A 13,657-nucleotide genomic window follows, 5' to 3' on the forward strand; every position below is an offset into this window, starting at 1 on the left:
ACATTTGTCTGGCAGTGAACCCCACAGTTTTATAGAGGCACTTTTATGTGTCAGTTATCATTTTCTCTTTTTTCCTGCTGCCCATCCCCTCCCCCCAAAAGTGATCTTCCCAGGAAAACCTCCCTGAACATATGTTGCTTGTTCTTACTTATTTGTCACTGACTGTTGCTCACAAAGGCCACCAAAGTTTCTCAAGAACAAGGGTTGTTTATCAAATCGACCAAATGTCTGGGCACATGCATAGTGTTTACTAATGACCATGCAGTTGCTCTGTAACAGAGAATTCCAACAATATCACGTGAGAAGGGAATCCTTATTATTTCAGCCACTCATAATTAGTTTAATGATCTGAGCTTACTTGGTTGATTAGGCTGTGGTATAAATGGATCTAATATGTTCTGGCTTCTTCATTGATTTTTAAAGTATTCCATATAGTGTTAACATTCGACAAGTGATTACTCAGAGCCTTCACAATGTGTGGAGAGATATTTGCATCCCTTGGCTACCCTTCTCTGCACGCATATCTTAGATAATACATCCCAGAGCAGCACCACAGCTTGGAAAGTTTCTGCTGCAAGTCTTCCGCTTTTTGTTTTTATTATGTAGGAAGTAAAACATAGTGTTACACTGAAAAAAGTGATACATAAGGCTTCTTTATTATGTAGTTCTTCTGTTTATGTGATATTCAAAGCTTTTGTACTCTTAGCTGGACTGCATTCATAGTCATGTATTCAATAACATGCTACAAACTGAATTGGTGGTCCCTTTTACTTTCTTTTTCAATGTCTGAAGAAACATTAAAGAACATTCCTTTGACTCAGCTGAGAGAGGAAAGGGTATGAAAGGAAATGGAGTACATGAGCATTATGCATACCACCGTCACACTAGTCAATTCTCCTGCTCATGAAACAGTGGTGGGGCAGGTCTGTGCATCTGGCCCTATGTCCACATATGACCACTGATGGCCAGTACACAGACCAGCAGAGAGCTGCTGCTGGCTGATCTTAATTTCCCATGATCCTACCCACTTCATTTCTTGTACCCTCTTTGAGGGGAAAAAGTCAGTCTGCTGTGTACTCTAGATCCACATTTATTTGATCAAAAGACATAGCTGCCAAATGACTGAGATCTTTTGAGAAGTTTAGGACTTGTATTTTTTCCTGCTTGGCCGATTGTGGAGCTCTAGATTTCTTCTAGCCTACTTGCAAAAAGCTTTGCGTTCAGTTCTTGTGTGTAGTGTTATAATTATTTAGACTACAACACAGACTTAGATTCAGATGCTTCCTATAGTGGGGAAACTTCCTGTTCAAAAGCAATCTTTCACATGCAATTTATACACAAGCATGCTGTGTGTGCTACATCCGTAACATATCTTGAGTACTGCAAAGCAGCAGGTTGACTTGTAAGGACACAGGTCCTTCTCCAGGCAGCCAGCCTTCAGCCTTTTCTGCAATCCCTGGCTTTGAGTGCTTCATGGCAGGCTTTCAGGAGATTTCATTAATTTCTGATGCTAAGTACACCAGTGGTAGCAGCCACCTTCATGGCAGTTGTTGCAACACTTTCAGTTCTTCTTAAAAGCAGAAACAAGAAGATAAAGGGATTTGCTTTGATTTCAAAACTTCTGTTTTCTCTTCTACCATATTTTCATGTGAAGATTTTTTCGGTCTCCTTATTTATGCCGACTCTTTGCCAAGTCCTGCTGTTTAGACCTGTTTTTCACAGACCTTCTAACTTACAGAGGTGTGGGGCAGGCACTTGGTAAAGCCATATTAACGAAACTGTACATACCACTGGGCATTATGCACCTGAGATCTGTAAGCTTCAAAAGCCTTGCCTCAGTACCTGCCTAAATCTATGGGGGCCTTAAGTTCAAGAGGGGAAATCTTATGTTCCCAGGGATCTTTAAGTTCCCTTTCTGCAGCAGTCTCAAAACATCCCAGACTCAGGGAGTCTAAATAGCTTAATCTGCATATTCCACTAACTTGCCATTGGATTACACAAACAGGGTGTTCATCTGCTGTTACTGGAAAACAGCTTCAGAGCACATGTAGTGCATATCCACAAGATTAGGCTCTGTATAAAACACAGTGGCAGAAAGTGCTTTTATTTAAAATAAAAAGACAGGAGGAGCTATGAAAGAGCATGTGCCTTTGATACAGCTGTGCAGTGGCTAGAACCAGTATTGGAGGTACGAAGGATGACATTTTAATTCTCTCTGCCCTAAGCCACTGAAGGACACACTGCCCACCTGAGGAGGATGGCCTGAAACCCAGGCTGAAGACTGCTCTCCTGCTAACTTCTAAAGGACATCTTTAAAGATTAACTGGTCAAAGAAAGAATAGCCCTTTAGCCTGGTGGCTGGAGCTCTCAGGAAGAACAAACCTGGGCCTTGGAGCCTAGTGCAAGGATTGTTTCTGTATTTTTACAGAAGGGCAGAGCAGAGAGCAGAGCCAAGAGCAGAGCCTTGGACTCCCCAGCCAGCTCCCCGACTGGGTGCCCACTGCACGGCTGTTGCTCAGCCTTTCTTCTCTCATTCACGTCATGCCAAGATCTACATGTGTGATTGAGTGTTTGTTCCTGCTTCTTCCTCTGCAACACACACGATAAATGCATACAGCATATATATATGTGTGTACACATAATACTTATCATGCACACACATACTCAGGCACAAGAACTGGCAGGTAGGGCCTTCATTCTCTTGGCAAATAGGAAATGTTTTGCTCAGCTCAACACAGCAAAAGCAGGAACCATGACTGCAGACTAACTAATAAATAAAGTAAATGGCAAAAGGAAAATTTTAGTCTGGTCACCCAACTGAGAGAGAAACAATACAGTCACTAATCTAGCCGTTACACTTTTGAAATGGAGCCAGATGCCTGGAGACTGATTTGTATCCTGTAAGTGTTTAATATATAAAATTTAGGTTTATATTAAATTCTGTGATCTAATCATGAATTGAATGACTGTATAAACCTTAGAATTTGTTGTTATTTATACTGAAGAGTCTAGAGAACTTCCTTGTGTCAGATAGCTAGCTGCTTGCAGGTTGTTTTTCTACTAGTAAGTTAAACCATTTGTAGTAGGACAGTTGTCAGTTTATCTATCGTCTTCCAAAACATACTCACTCATCGGAGGGACAAGCAGTATGCTTGGCATGAGGCTGCATGTGTGGAGCTGCCAGGGTGTTCACTGACATCCAGAAGTTTTCTGGGCCAGAGGAACTCAAAATAAATTCAGTCTAGATGCCAGCAGGCTCTGTGCTTGGTGGTTGTGGTCAACAGTCAAGGCAAGCGGATGACTCTTCCTCTAAAAGGTGTGTTCAATTGGCTTTTCACCTGTGAAAAACATCCAACAAACACTAAATTGTGTGGGCGGGCCCCTTCTGTTTTCTGTTTAGCAGACTCCCTCAGGTGTTGGACTTATTTCAAAAACCTTTGTATAATTTTCTTCTTGTGCTGTAATATCTATGGCCCTTGTTAAAGCCCCTATAATAGGGTCAGCTTGGTAGAACAACCAGTTACTTTAATTAGAGAAGACAGAATGTGTCAGAAACAAAATAGGGGAAAACAGGCTGAAACACCTGCCCCAGGCCTAGTTTTGGTCTAGTGGTGTTTTTCTGGATGGCGGTAGACTGCTCCGTCCCCTCTGGATGCTGAGGAAGTCCCTTTCCTCCTGCCACTGCTGAAGTTTGGCATTTTGCCTCTTGGCTGCCGTCTCTGCTCCGCTGCCCACACTGAGCTCTCCCCATCATACCCTGTCTGCCAGGCTGCCCGCGCTGCCCTGGGGATGCTGGCTGGCAGCGGTCCCCCCCTATCCCCCAGCACAGCCCCCTGAGGCTGCGGGCAGGGCAGGGAGCCCTCTACCTCCACCGCTGCCCTGGCAAAGGAGCCTGAGAAATGGAGCCGAGGAAGGAAAGGGCAGACCACAAGGCAAGGCAGCAGCAGCGTGGTCAGGAGCCAGGCTTTAGGTCTTTGGCCAATAAAAGCATTAGTAATAGCAGATTGGAGATGGTTAAAGGAGCAGGCAGATCTGGGATGTGGCTGGAAGTCAGCTAGGTGCCGGGACCAGGACAGGGAGAGAAGAGGAGACAGGGGACAGGCTTGGGAGGCAGTGGCAGGACAGACCTGCTTCTTGTCCTAGCCTCCATTCCCCAGGTATTGCAGACTTTTTGCTTTCTTGATCTTCTCTGACCACATTTTGATCTCGTCCATGTGCCGACAAGACAAGCTGGTTGTGTCCTGCCAGCTGAGCAGCAGCCTCCTCAGATCACCCCCCTTCGTAGCAACCTAACCATTGGTCAAAACATCTACATTTGGGACAAGATTTCCTTGTAAATCAAGTGTCCTGAAGCAACTAGTGGGCTACACTTGTATAGGAGGTAGACACATATTAAGCTGTGTGGCCTGCTACAAGCTTAATATCCGGGGTGGTGCCTGGTAAAGGGTTGCACTGGCCAGATGCGGTCTGTGATCCAGTTTTTGGGCTAAACTTGACTGGGGCTGGTGGATGTTCCAATGGGTTTCAGTAGGCGTTTGTTGGTTAAGGGCTGGAGATTGTTTGGTACCTTTGAGCACATTGAAGAGAACCAATGTGAATCTCTTTCTCTGTGTCTAGCATCTCTCCCAAGCTACAGGGATCACAGAAAGGGCCACAGGAGAATTGCCCAGATGTTCAGGGCTCTGGGCACAGGACTGACTGTCATCATGCTGACTTTGTGGTGACCGTCATAAAAAATTAAGATTAACCAAACCAGATCAATCCAAAGTTCCTTCTAGCCAAGTGCCCTGTCTCCAACAGTGGCCCACAGTGAATGTGTTAGGAAAAGAATAAGAACAAAACCAGATTTGTGGTAATAATTCCTAAAAATGTTCCTCCAGCTTTCAGCATGCTGTGTGGCAGCTGGGGGAGTGCATTAAGGAAGAGGGAGAAGGTTGGAGCTCACTTGTGCTGACTTCCATCCACAGGAGATGTGGTTTAATGCCACACTGCAAAAATATATCACAATAGGGATGGGAAAGTAACAGCTATCTTGATTGTGACCTGTGGCATTCCTGAAACTAGGGGTGGGTGGTGACAGTGATGAATAGAGGCAAGAAAATGTCCCAAGACTTTCTAAAAAGAAGAATGAGGGGTGGAAATCAGGAGGTCTTTTCATGCTAATGTCTTTTGCTGCTGCTGTTTTCAAAAATATGAGTTGACTTCATATATTTCCTCAAAGCAGGGTTCAGATGTTATAGGTGTTCATAGGTGCTGATTTTCAGCACCTGTAAACAGTGATTATCCGTTAATGAGATGGTATTAGTCAGTGTTTTGCAAACTAGCATGTCTCAGTTGCTGCAGTTCCTCCCTGTACTTAGAGTAGAAAATAACTACAGTAACTGTGGCCTCTGCTGTCAAACACTGACTTTTGGAGTAGTGCCTGTTGTACATTGGCTCCTGCAGTGAATGTATGTATATGCGCTCCCTGTAATAAATAAGTAGGGAAACAACATATAAAAAACATTCTTGTCAGGACTGCAAGGGGACTGCTGGGTTCATGACCATTAATTCTTCCTCCTCAAACATTTCTTGCATTAAAAATTGAATGAAGTGATGAGCCAAGGAAGAGGGCTTGTGAAAAGCTTATCAGGAATAAATATTTAGAAAACTTTGCTATTATAGCATCATTCCTGACAAGTTTATCTTAAAAACTCTTGCTTTATACTATCTTCCAGCCCAAAACTTGCACAAAAATGGACATTCAAAGTGGTTTCATCTGAAGCGTACTCAGGCTTTCCATATGTGTTTCTAATGTTTCCCTAGACACCACTTTGAACTATTTAGGAAATCTCAAGGGTGGTGTTTGTTTAAGATTGGTGAACAGAATGGCACTGCAGCCTGGGAACTATACAAGCAAAAGACAAATACTGTCCTCATGAAATACACTGTGGATGCCTTGAATTACTTTGTATTATAGCTAATGCTAAAATTAGTGGCAGAGTGTTATTGTTGTGGGAGCACAGGGAGCATGTTGTGGCACAAACAGAGCTCCAGCAGCAGCACACAGGACTGGCCAGAACAGCAGCTCCCACTGTCCCCCCTGCCTGGACATGCCATGTTTGTCTTACATTTCATAATTTTAAAAAATTGTTATGTTCACCCTGCATCGCAAATATGAAGTGCCTCAATTTTCTTTCCCTGAGCACACTAAAAAGTCATCATTATTGTTGTGTGCTTAGTCCTTTAGTCCTTGCAAACTCTGTTGTGAGTAAACACCTCTCACATGAGCAAAGGCTGTAAGGACTAGTCCTAGTGTGAGCAGGGACCCTTCACATGAATGAAAAGAGAGTTTGCATTTTATCTGTACCTTCCAGCAATGGCTTGTTATTAGCTATTCATAGTATCATCCAAATTAGGTAAAGACAAACAGTGAAAGATTGTTTTCTCCCAGGTTGTCATAACTATTTATTTGTTATGCTTTTCTTTCTAAAATAAAGAAAACTCTGGCTAGATCTTCCAGCCCAAAAGCATGTTCCTACTTCTAGCTGTGCTCCAGTCCTCCTGTGCTGGTATGTCCTCAGACTCCTTGGGAACGTGGAAACAGAGATTTTTTTATTTAAGGAAACAGGAAGATGATCAGGAGAAGATTGGCACTGCTCCCTGTGTTTTTATACAAGAGAAAGAACAGGACAAAAATGTGCAACCACAGCTTTGACCATCATCTGGAAGCAAATAATAAATGCCTAGCTTTATACCTCAGACATCCCAGTCATATTTCCAGTTCCTTCTTTCTCCAGCTCCCTCCTCCAGGAGCAGGGCTGGTGCCACCCCATTATACCTGTTACCTGCTTTGACACTCTCTGTACCAGCTGTTAAGCCAAATCCTCCTGTTCAGTTCTGTAATCTCTCTGGTATGGGCAGACACTGTCATATCTACATTTTCACTGTGACTGGTCAGGACTGGTTTTGCTACAAAATCAGCTTCAGATCAGCCCTGCTCTTGGATCTGTCTGCTCCAGTTTTATGGCTTCTTTCTAGACAGAGGATAGGTATGGTGTAGAGAAGCTGGTCAGAGCGGGGCTTCCTCTTCACAGGGAGCAGGCAGCTCCATCACTGTGCCACGTAACTCAGAGTGTGCCAGGGAAAACAGAAATATTTGCTAAGGGGAATGATTGTGAGCCATTTCCAGACATCACATGTAGAGCAAAGTGAATCTTCTTCATTGTGGAATATTAACCCCTTTTACCAGCAAGTTGTCCTGTCCGTCTTCCAGGCAGCAGGAGACGTAGCTGGGCTTGCAAATCAGCCTGCAAGTGAATGAAAAATCAGCTAAGAGGAACCTGGGTGTTTTGCAGTGTAGGTCATTGTATTTAAACATCTCCAACAATGCAGCAGAAATCAAACTGCCAAGCAGAAGATCCTTTCTTTCTGGAATGTCCCCTCAGCACTATACCCCTGTTGCAGGAAAACATCTTTCCCTTAAAAACGACTTTGAGTCAGAGATGTTTTGAATCCGGTGCATGCAGAGAAAATCTCGTGAATTTTCCACTGCACTTTAAAATGCTATCCTTCCCCTTGGCCCACCAAAACTGTCTGCTCCACTGCTCTGCCAGAGGTTGCCACCAGGACAGGAGAGACGTATAGCAGGTCCAACCTGCTTATGCCTACCACATATACACAGATGCTGGCTGCAGGTGGCAGCACACAATAGGTCTGCTTTAAACTCGGTGCTCCTAGGTCTCCAGGGGTTGTGCAAATATTTGCTTTGCTCCACAGTATCACGGCACTCCCAAAGTTTCTGCTTTGAATGGGCCCAAAACGCTCAAAACAAGCTCAAGTGAAACTGCCATTCTTCACGTGGTTTTGCACTGAAACCGTGTCAAAATACATGGGCGCTATTTCACAGAGGACCGTGGAAAGGTATGTTTAGAAAAGCTAAAAAGGGCAGTGACATTTTGGCAAACTGGTATTAAGGGTCACTTTACACTGAATGGTAGATCCAGAGCTCTCATGCATTAGGATGAGCAAAAATACGCACTGTCCATAATCACTCAGATGTATTTTCAAGACATACGCTCTTTCATTCCTCACCATTTAGCTTAAAGATATGAAACCATCAGGAGAGGTCCTGACTCACCTTCACTCCTGTCAGTCCAAACACCTTTTGCAATGTCAGCCATCCCCCCTTCCTAGGGCAGGACTGGGGCCACAGGCGAAACTCAGGCTTGACATTAATGTTATCAGAGAGTATTACATGGGAGGAAATGTTGCAGATGACAAACTGCGATTAAGTGTGCTGAAACACCAGGGCTGGAAACAATGATTATAGAAAAGAACAAGATTAGCAGCACAGAGTGACCGGATTAACTCTTGCTGAGCTACTGTAGCTCAAAGCTGCTCAATCCCCCCTCTACCTGCAATACAAACTTGACTGTTGGAGACTTGACTTAAAACTATCCACTCTTGCCACCTTAGGTGAGCTCAGAGACTATGTGCTTTGCTTGCACTGGGACAAACTTACATTTAAATTACAATGTTGTATTTTTCCTAAACCCTTACATTTTTGGTAACAAACCTCAATCCCTCTTTTCAATAGCAACATTCTGAGTAGAGTTCAGTAAGGATTTAAAATCTTTTTGAAAACAGAACATACATGTCAAAAGCAGTGGCAGAGCCCTGAGCAGAAGGAGCAGTCTCTCCCAGAAGGAAATAGGTGGCTGCATGTGTCTAGACTGAAGCTGCTTAGCTGCAGGGTGCAAACAGAGCTGATGGGCAGCTGTCCATTCCCAAACATGTAGTCATAATCTACAACATAAAGAGCTTAACACTGCATGGAGCAGTGGCTAATTGCCTTTAATGTCTAAATTACCTTTAAAAATGTAGTATAGGCTCCCAAGTTGCTTCAGCATATCTGACCATGTTATCCTAAAGACAATGATGATGCTTAAGGAGCATTTGGTGACATGTCTTTAAAATGATTTGATTTTTCTTTAGATAGGGCTCTCATGAATAGAACAAAAATAATTTGTGAAGAGTAAAGAGGGGCATAGATTGAGAACAGTGAACACTTTAGGAAAACAAAGACAGAGGTAAAGGTGGGACAGCGTACCATGGAAAGAGGCATCATTTTTGTCAAAAGGATGGACAAAAAGGAGATAAAACAAGCCTAGACAAAGCACATCTTGAAATGTCCTGATGCACTAATACCCCAAGAGACAGATTGGTGATTAAGACTCGTGTTGACATTTAAACCAGAAAATGAGTAAGGGCCACATCTCAGTTATATCTTTATCCCTTTTGGATCTGATTAAAATGGAACTGAAGACTGATGCTATGATTCAGCACTATTAGGTTGGGCTTTCAAAGGGATGATGTTGGTATAGAGGAGATGCATGCCATGGCTCAAACTGGATAGTGAAGGGGATGCACTACAGCCAGGAGACAACAGTTAGGCAGTGCTTGCTAATGCACACTGCATTTTGAGGTAATTATAACACGTTTTTTTCTCTAGATAAATCATAATCTCCCATTTGTATTTATTCAGTAGGCCCTGCAACCTGCTATAGAAGAGAGGATCAGAAGATGATAGCTACCAGTTTCTTTCCTCCTCCCACACTACATGCTGCTCCAGGTTGCGCTCAGTCACATACTCTGGGACAGACTTGTGTTTTGGCGTGACTTTTGCTTTTTGACATGGCAGGCTGTGAGGACTGGCTGGTATTTTTAATCCATCTGCTGCTAGTATCAGTGAGGATTTCTTGTCCGGAACCTCTTGCCTGTTTGTATTCCACACAAGGATTTACAAGAGACTGTAAGAAATAAAGGAAGAGATAAATGGGGGGGAAAAAAGTCAGGGAAAAAAGTGAAAAGTGATTCAGAAATGTGTCTGTTCTTTCCATTCAAGCCACTGTACAGAAACTATGCTTCTATTGTGGGACAAAGACCTTTGAGCACAGTGAGATGTGTTTATGCTGCTCCTATCAAAGAGCCTTTCATCTCCACAAAGCAAATTATTAACACATTCCACTGAAGATGTGGGGGTGGAGGACTGGCCTTGGAAAAAAAGCTGGCCAAAAATGAACATTTTTTTTATAAACACTTTTAATGATAGTGAATGGCACCTTGCCAAGACCCTTATGCCCAGTGAAGCACTGCAGGCTGATTGTTTGTCTGGAGAAGTCCCGTGGGCAGAGCCTTTTGTGCCGAGGAATTTCTCATTTGAAAGGCAGTGGTGTGGGAGGTGTGGGCCTTTCCAGGTTCATCGAGTTAAGGCCTGTACTGTCGGTTGCCTTAAACCTGCACCAGAGACTAATTTTTGTTGGATGAATGAACACCCTCCTCTGTTCCAGGCAGTAAATCTTGGCCTTTCAGGAGAAGCTCAAAACATGAGGAGTAACATACACGAAATATGCAGAACAGCTCTGTTAATAGACTACTCCCCATGTACTCCTAGCATCCTGTGCAGATGTCTGGCTACCTAGCAAAAATTTTGCTTACTGTTATTCTATGAATGAGTAAATATTTTATGGTTTCTCCCTTGCCCCATGGATCAATATTGGCTTGCTTAGGAAAAAGGGTCATTGTTAGCAAATGGAGACCTGAAGTCATTTTATCAATAAATCTGTTAAAAACCTGTTGGGTTTTTTTCACTAGTTTTTTCTGTTTCATTTGAAAGTAGTGCCATTATTTGGATGAGAATCATGTTTCTTCATTGCTATTATTGTCACAGCACAGGATGTATATTTATATACATATAAATGGATTGCAATGAGCTTGACAGGTTCCTGTGATTCAAAGGACAGCTGCTGTCCTTGGAAGACAATATATTTCTTCTGGGGCAGCATTTAAGTAGAGCTCAACAGGCTCCAGGAAAGGGGAGTACCCACAGGTTTCTGTCCATGCTCAAGTGCCTCTTTCACACTTAACATTAAGCCTTTGGGCAGTCATGGACCCCGGGAGGAATTGGAGTTTTTACATGCTTTAATTTCTACATGCTTGTAACTGTCCTTGTGTTAGCTGATTCCCAGTTAACTTAAGATGCTTAAGGGGACCCTTCTTCAAGTGTTTTTTTCAAGATAAAAATGTTCACATTGAATTCTGGGAAGTAGGTCTGGAGTTTGAACTAACCCACTTGCCAGCTATGGTTTGCAATGCACAGACTGGCCTGCGGTTAATGTTGAGGAATAGTGCCAGGTGAGATGACAAAAATTTTCAGCTTCCAGCTGCAAAGATGGACATTTCATGCTTGAGAAAGTGATCAGCACTGGGTGGGAAAAGCACTTCCAATTTGTGGAAGACTTCAATATTAAAAATAATTATCTTGTTCTGATCTCTGTCAAAACCAGGATTTAAAAAGTACACTCTGAAAAGAGGGAAGATCCTGTCTTATAGCATATATAGTTTCTGAGCTGTAGGCCACAGTAGCCCCATAGTCTTAAGTTGAAGGCAGCTGATCTGAGACCTGAGGACTTAACAAAGCCTGGCAACTGCAAAGAGCTCGTCAGCTGGGAAGCCAGAACTCCTGGGTCCTTGGTCAGCCTTTGACCCAGGCAAACAGCTGAGGAGAAATCAGGAAAAAAATCTACCAAAATCACACCATGTTCTTGAAACTTTTGCATTTATACAAGTTGGCAATTTCAAATAAAAAAACATCCTTGTCAGAAATTTTACAGCTCTCTTGGTTTGAGCGAGAGCTGAGTTAGGTACAGGCTAACAATACAATGTTTATAATCCAAGGGTTGGTAAACCAGCATAATATTTCAAACACAGGTGTTCTGGTCCCTAGACAAAAATAATCTCACTCAATGAGTTTTGCTCTGTGTATATACATGCATATAGATGTATAACACATGTACACTCTCTATATGTTACTATGATATTAATGCATACAAGACTTCATTATTTTTGAAGCCCAAGTGGGTAGGTTTTGTCAAAGGTGAAGTGTACCTTACTGTCAATTTGGCAGCTGTATCTGAACTTTAGCAGTAACAATCTTAATGTATCTCTCAGTAATGCCCATTATAGTTTTTTACCTCAGATGGAAATAAAGTTTCTTAATTTCTTTGTAATACTTTCTTTATACTTATACTTCTTTATAATTAATCCAAATAATGAATTTTCAAAATGTTTTCATGATGAATTTTTAAACTCCCAGAAAGAATGCTGTCTATAAAGTGTATGTCCTCACTGAACTCAAGTGGTTAAAGCCTGGCTCCCCCACAGCCAAAAGCAAAGCTCCTGTTTGATTGTGGCAATGCTAGGATTTCACCCAGCCAGCTTCGCTGACAAACACTTTTTCCCATTCACTCCTAGCCTCATTTTAGCTTTTCTCCTCCAGAAATCCAGTTATTTGGCATTATTTTTCCTCAGTCAGCTCTTCTCTGTTCTGCTGGAGGATGGTTGAGTCCAAGGGATCAAAAGATTCCCAGACTTTTAATATACCCTTACTTAGAAGGATTTGTTTTGTTTTGTTGTTTGCTTGCTTTTCCACTGAAAGCTGTTTCCCTGCTCTACTTACTCTGCGTGAGAAAGTCTGAGTAGAAATAGTCCTGAAAAGAGCGTCTCCACAATATTTGTGATGAGAGGCATCCTGTCCCCAGGCCGATGGAAAGCTATTGTTCAGAGAGAACTGGTTTTGGGATTCACACTGCTGAATCCATCAGGACATCGCTTTCTTTGCCCTGCGTGCAGTACAAACAGGCACACAGGAACAGACTCTTCTTTGGAAACCTTACCTATCTAGTCTACCAATTTAGGCATTAGACAGTAATATTAGTTTATTATGTGTCTTACATACAATGTTTTAAGAGGCTTTTAAATGTTAGGACAAGTAAGACTCAGTTTTTTCTCAGATGTGTCAATCTGTGTAACTACACTGCAACTGATACATTACTGAGGCTATAAACACAAGTAAGCAGCAGTTAAACTCTGAAGTGCTCAATAGCCAAAATGTTTGAGCATGTGTGCTTAAAACTGAAGTTGGAATCCATCTTCATGTTCCTAAGTAAAATCAGAATAAATTTAAGAGCTTCCTAGGGCTCTATATTGCTTCAATAGGCTCATCTTCTAATTTTAATCCCTATTTCCTACACTTCAAAAACAATGAAGGTCCAATGGCTATGGGGGATCCCATGACTCTTTGGAGTTTGCTAACTCTTTAGCCGTCCTTCAATGTGCATCTCATAAAAATGCTCTAGGCAATACAGTTCGGTTTGTTGCTTCAACTTCTTGTCTCAGCTCTGCTTGCAAAGCCAAGCCCTTGCTCAGCCTGCAGAGGTCCCACATTTGATTTGGCTGTAATACTAAAAACCAGATCACCGTTTGGACTGGGACATTTGTTTCTAGCTGTCTGCTCTTCTGCACATTTGTTCTCTCCAGCCCTCAGAGTTCTATGCAGTTTGTGATCCATAATCTAGGTGCTTAACATAGCCACACCTGGCTTTTAAGGATATGTGAAACCTGGTTTACAATGTAACAGACTCTGGTATCATCTAAGCAGATACAAATTCCAGGTTTCCCTTAATATTTTGAGAGGAACGGGACTGAGGTGGTTTGAAGTAAGGCTACGTTTAAATAGATTCACAAATGGATTAGTGGTATAGGCATTATCATCTGAATGGGATTGGTGTGTCAGTCTGCTTTCCCTCCTTTTGGCATGATGCTGGAAGAGGGAGGC

Source organism: Buteo buteo, chromosome Z (assembly GCF_964188355.1).
Source record: "Buteo buteo chromosome Z, bButBut1.hap1.1, whole genome shotgun sequence".
Taxonomy (NCBI): domain Eukaryota; kingdom Metazoa; phylum Chordata; class Aves; order Accipitriformes; family Accipitridae; genus Buteo; species Buteo buteo.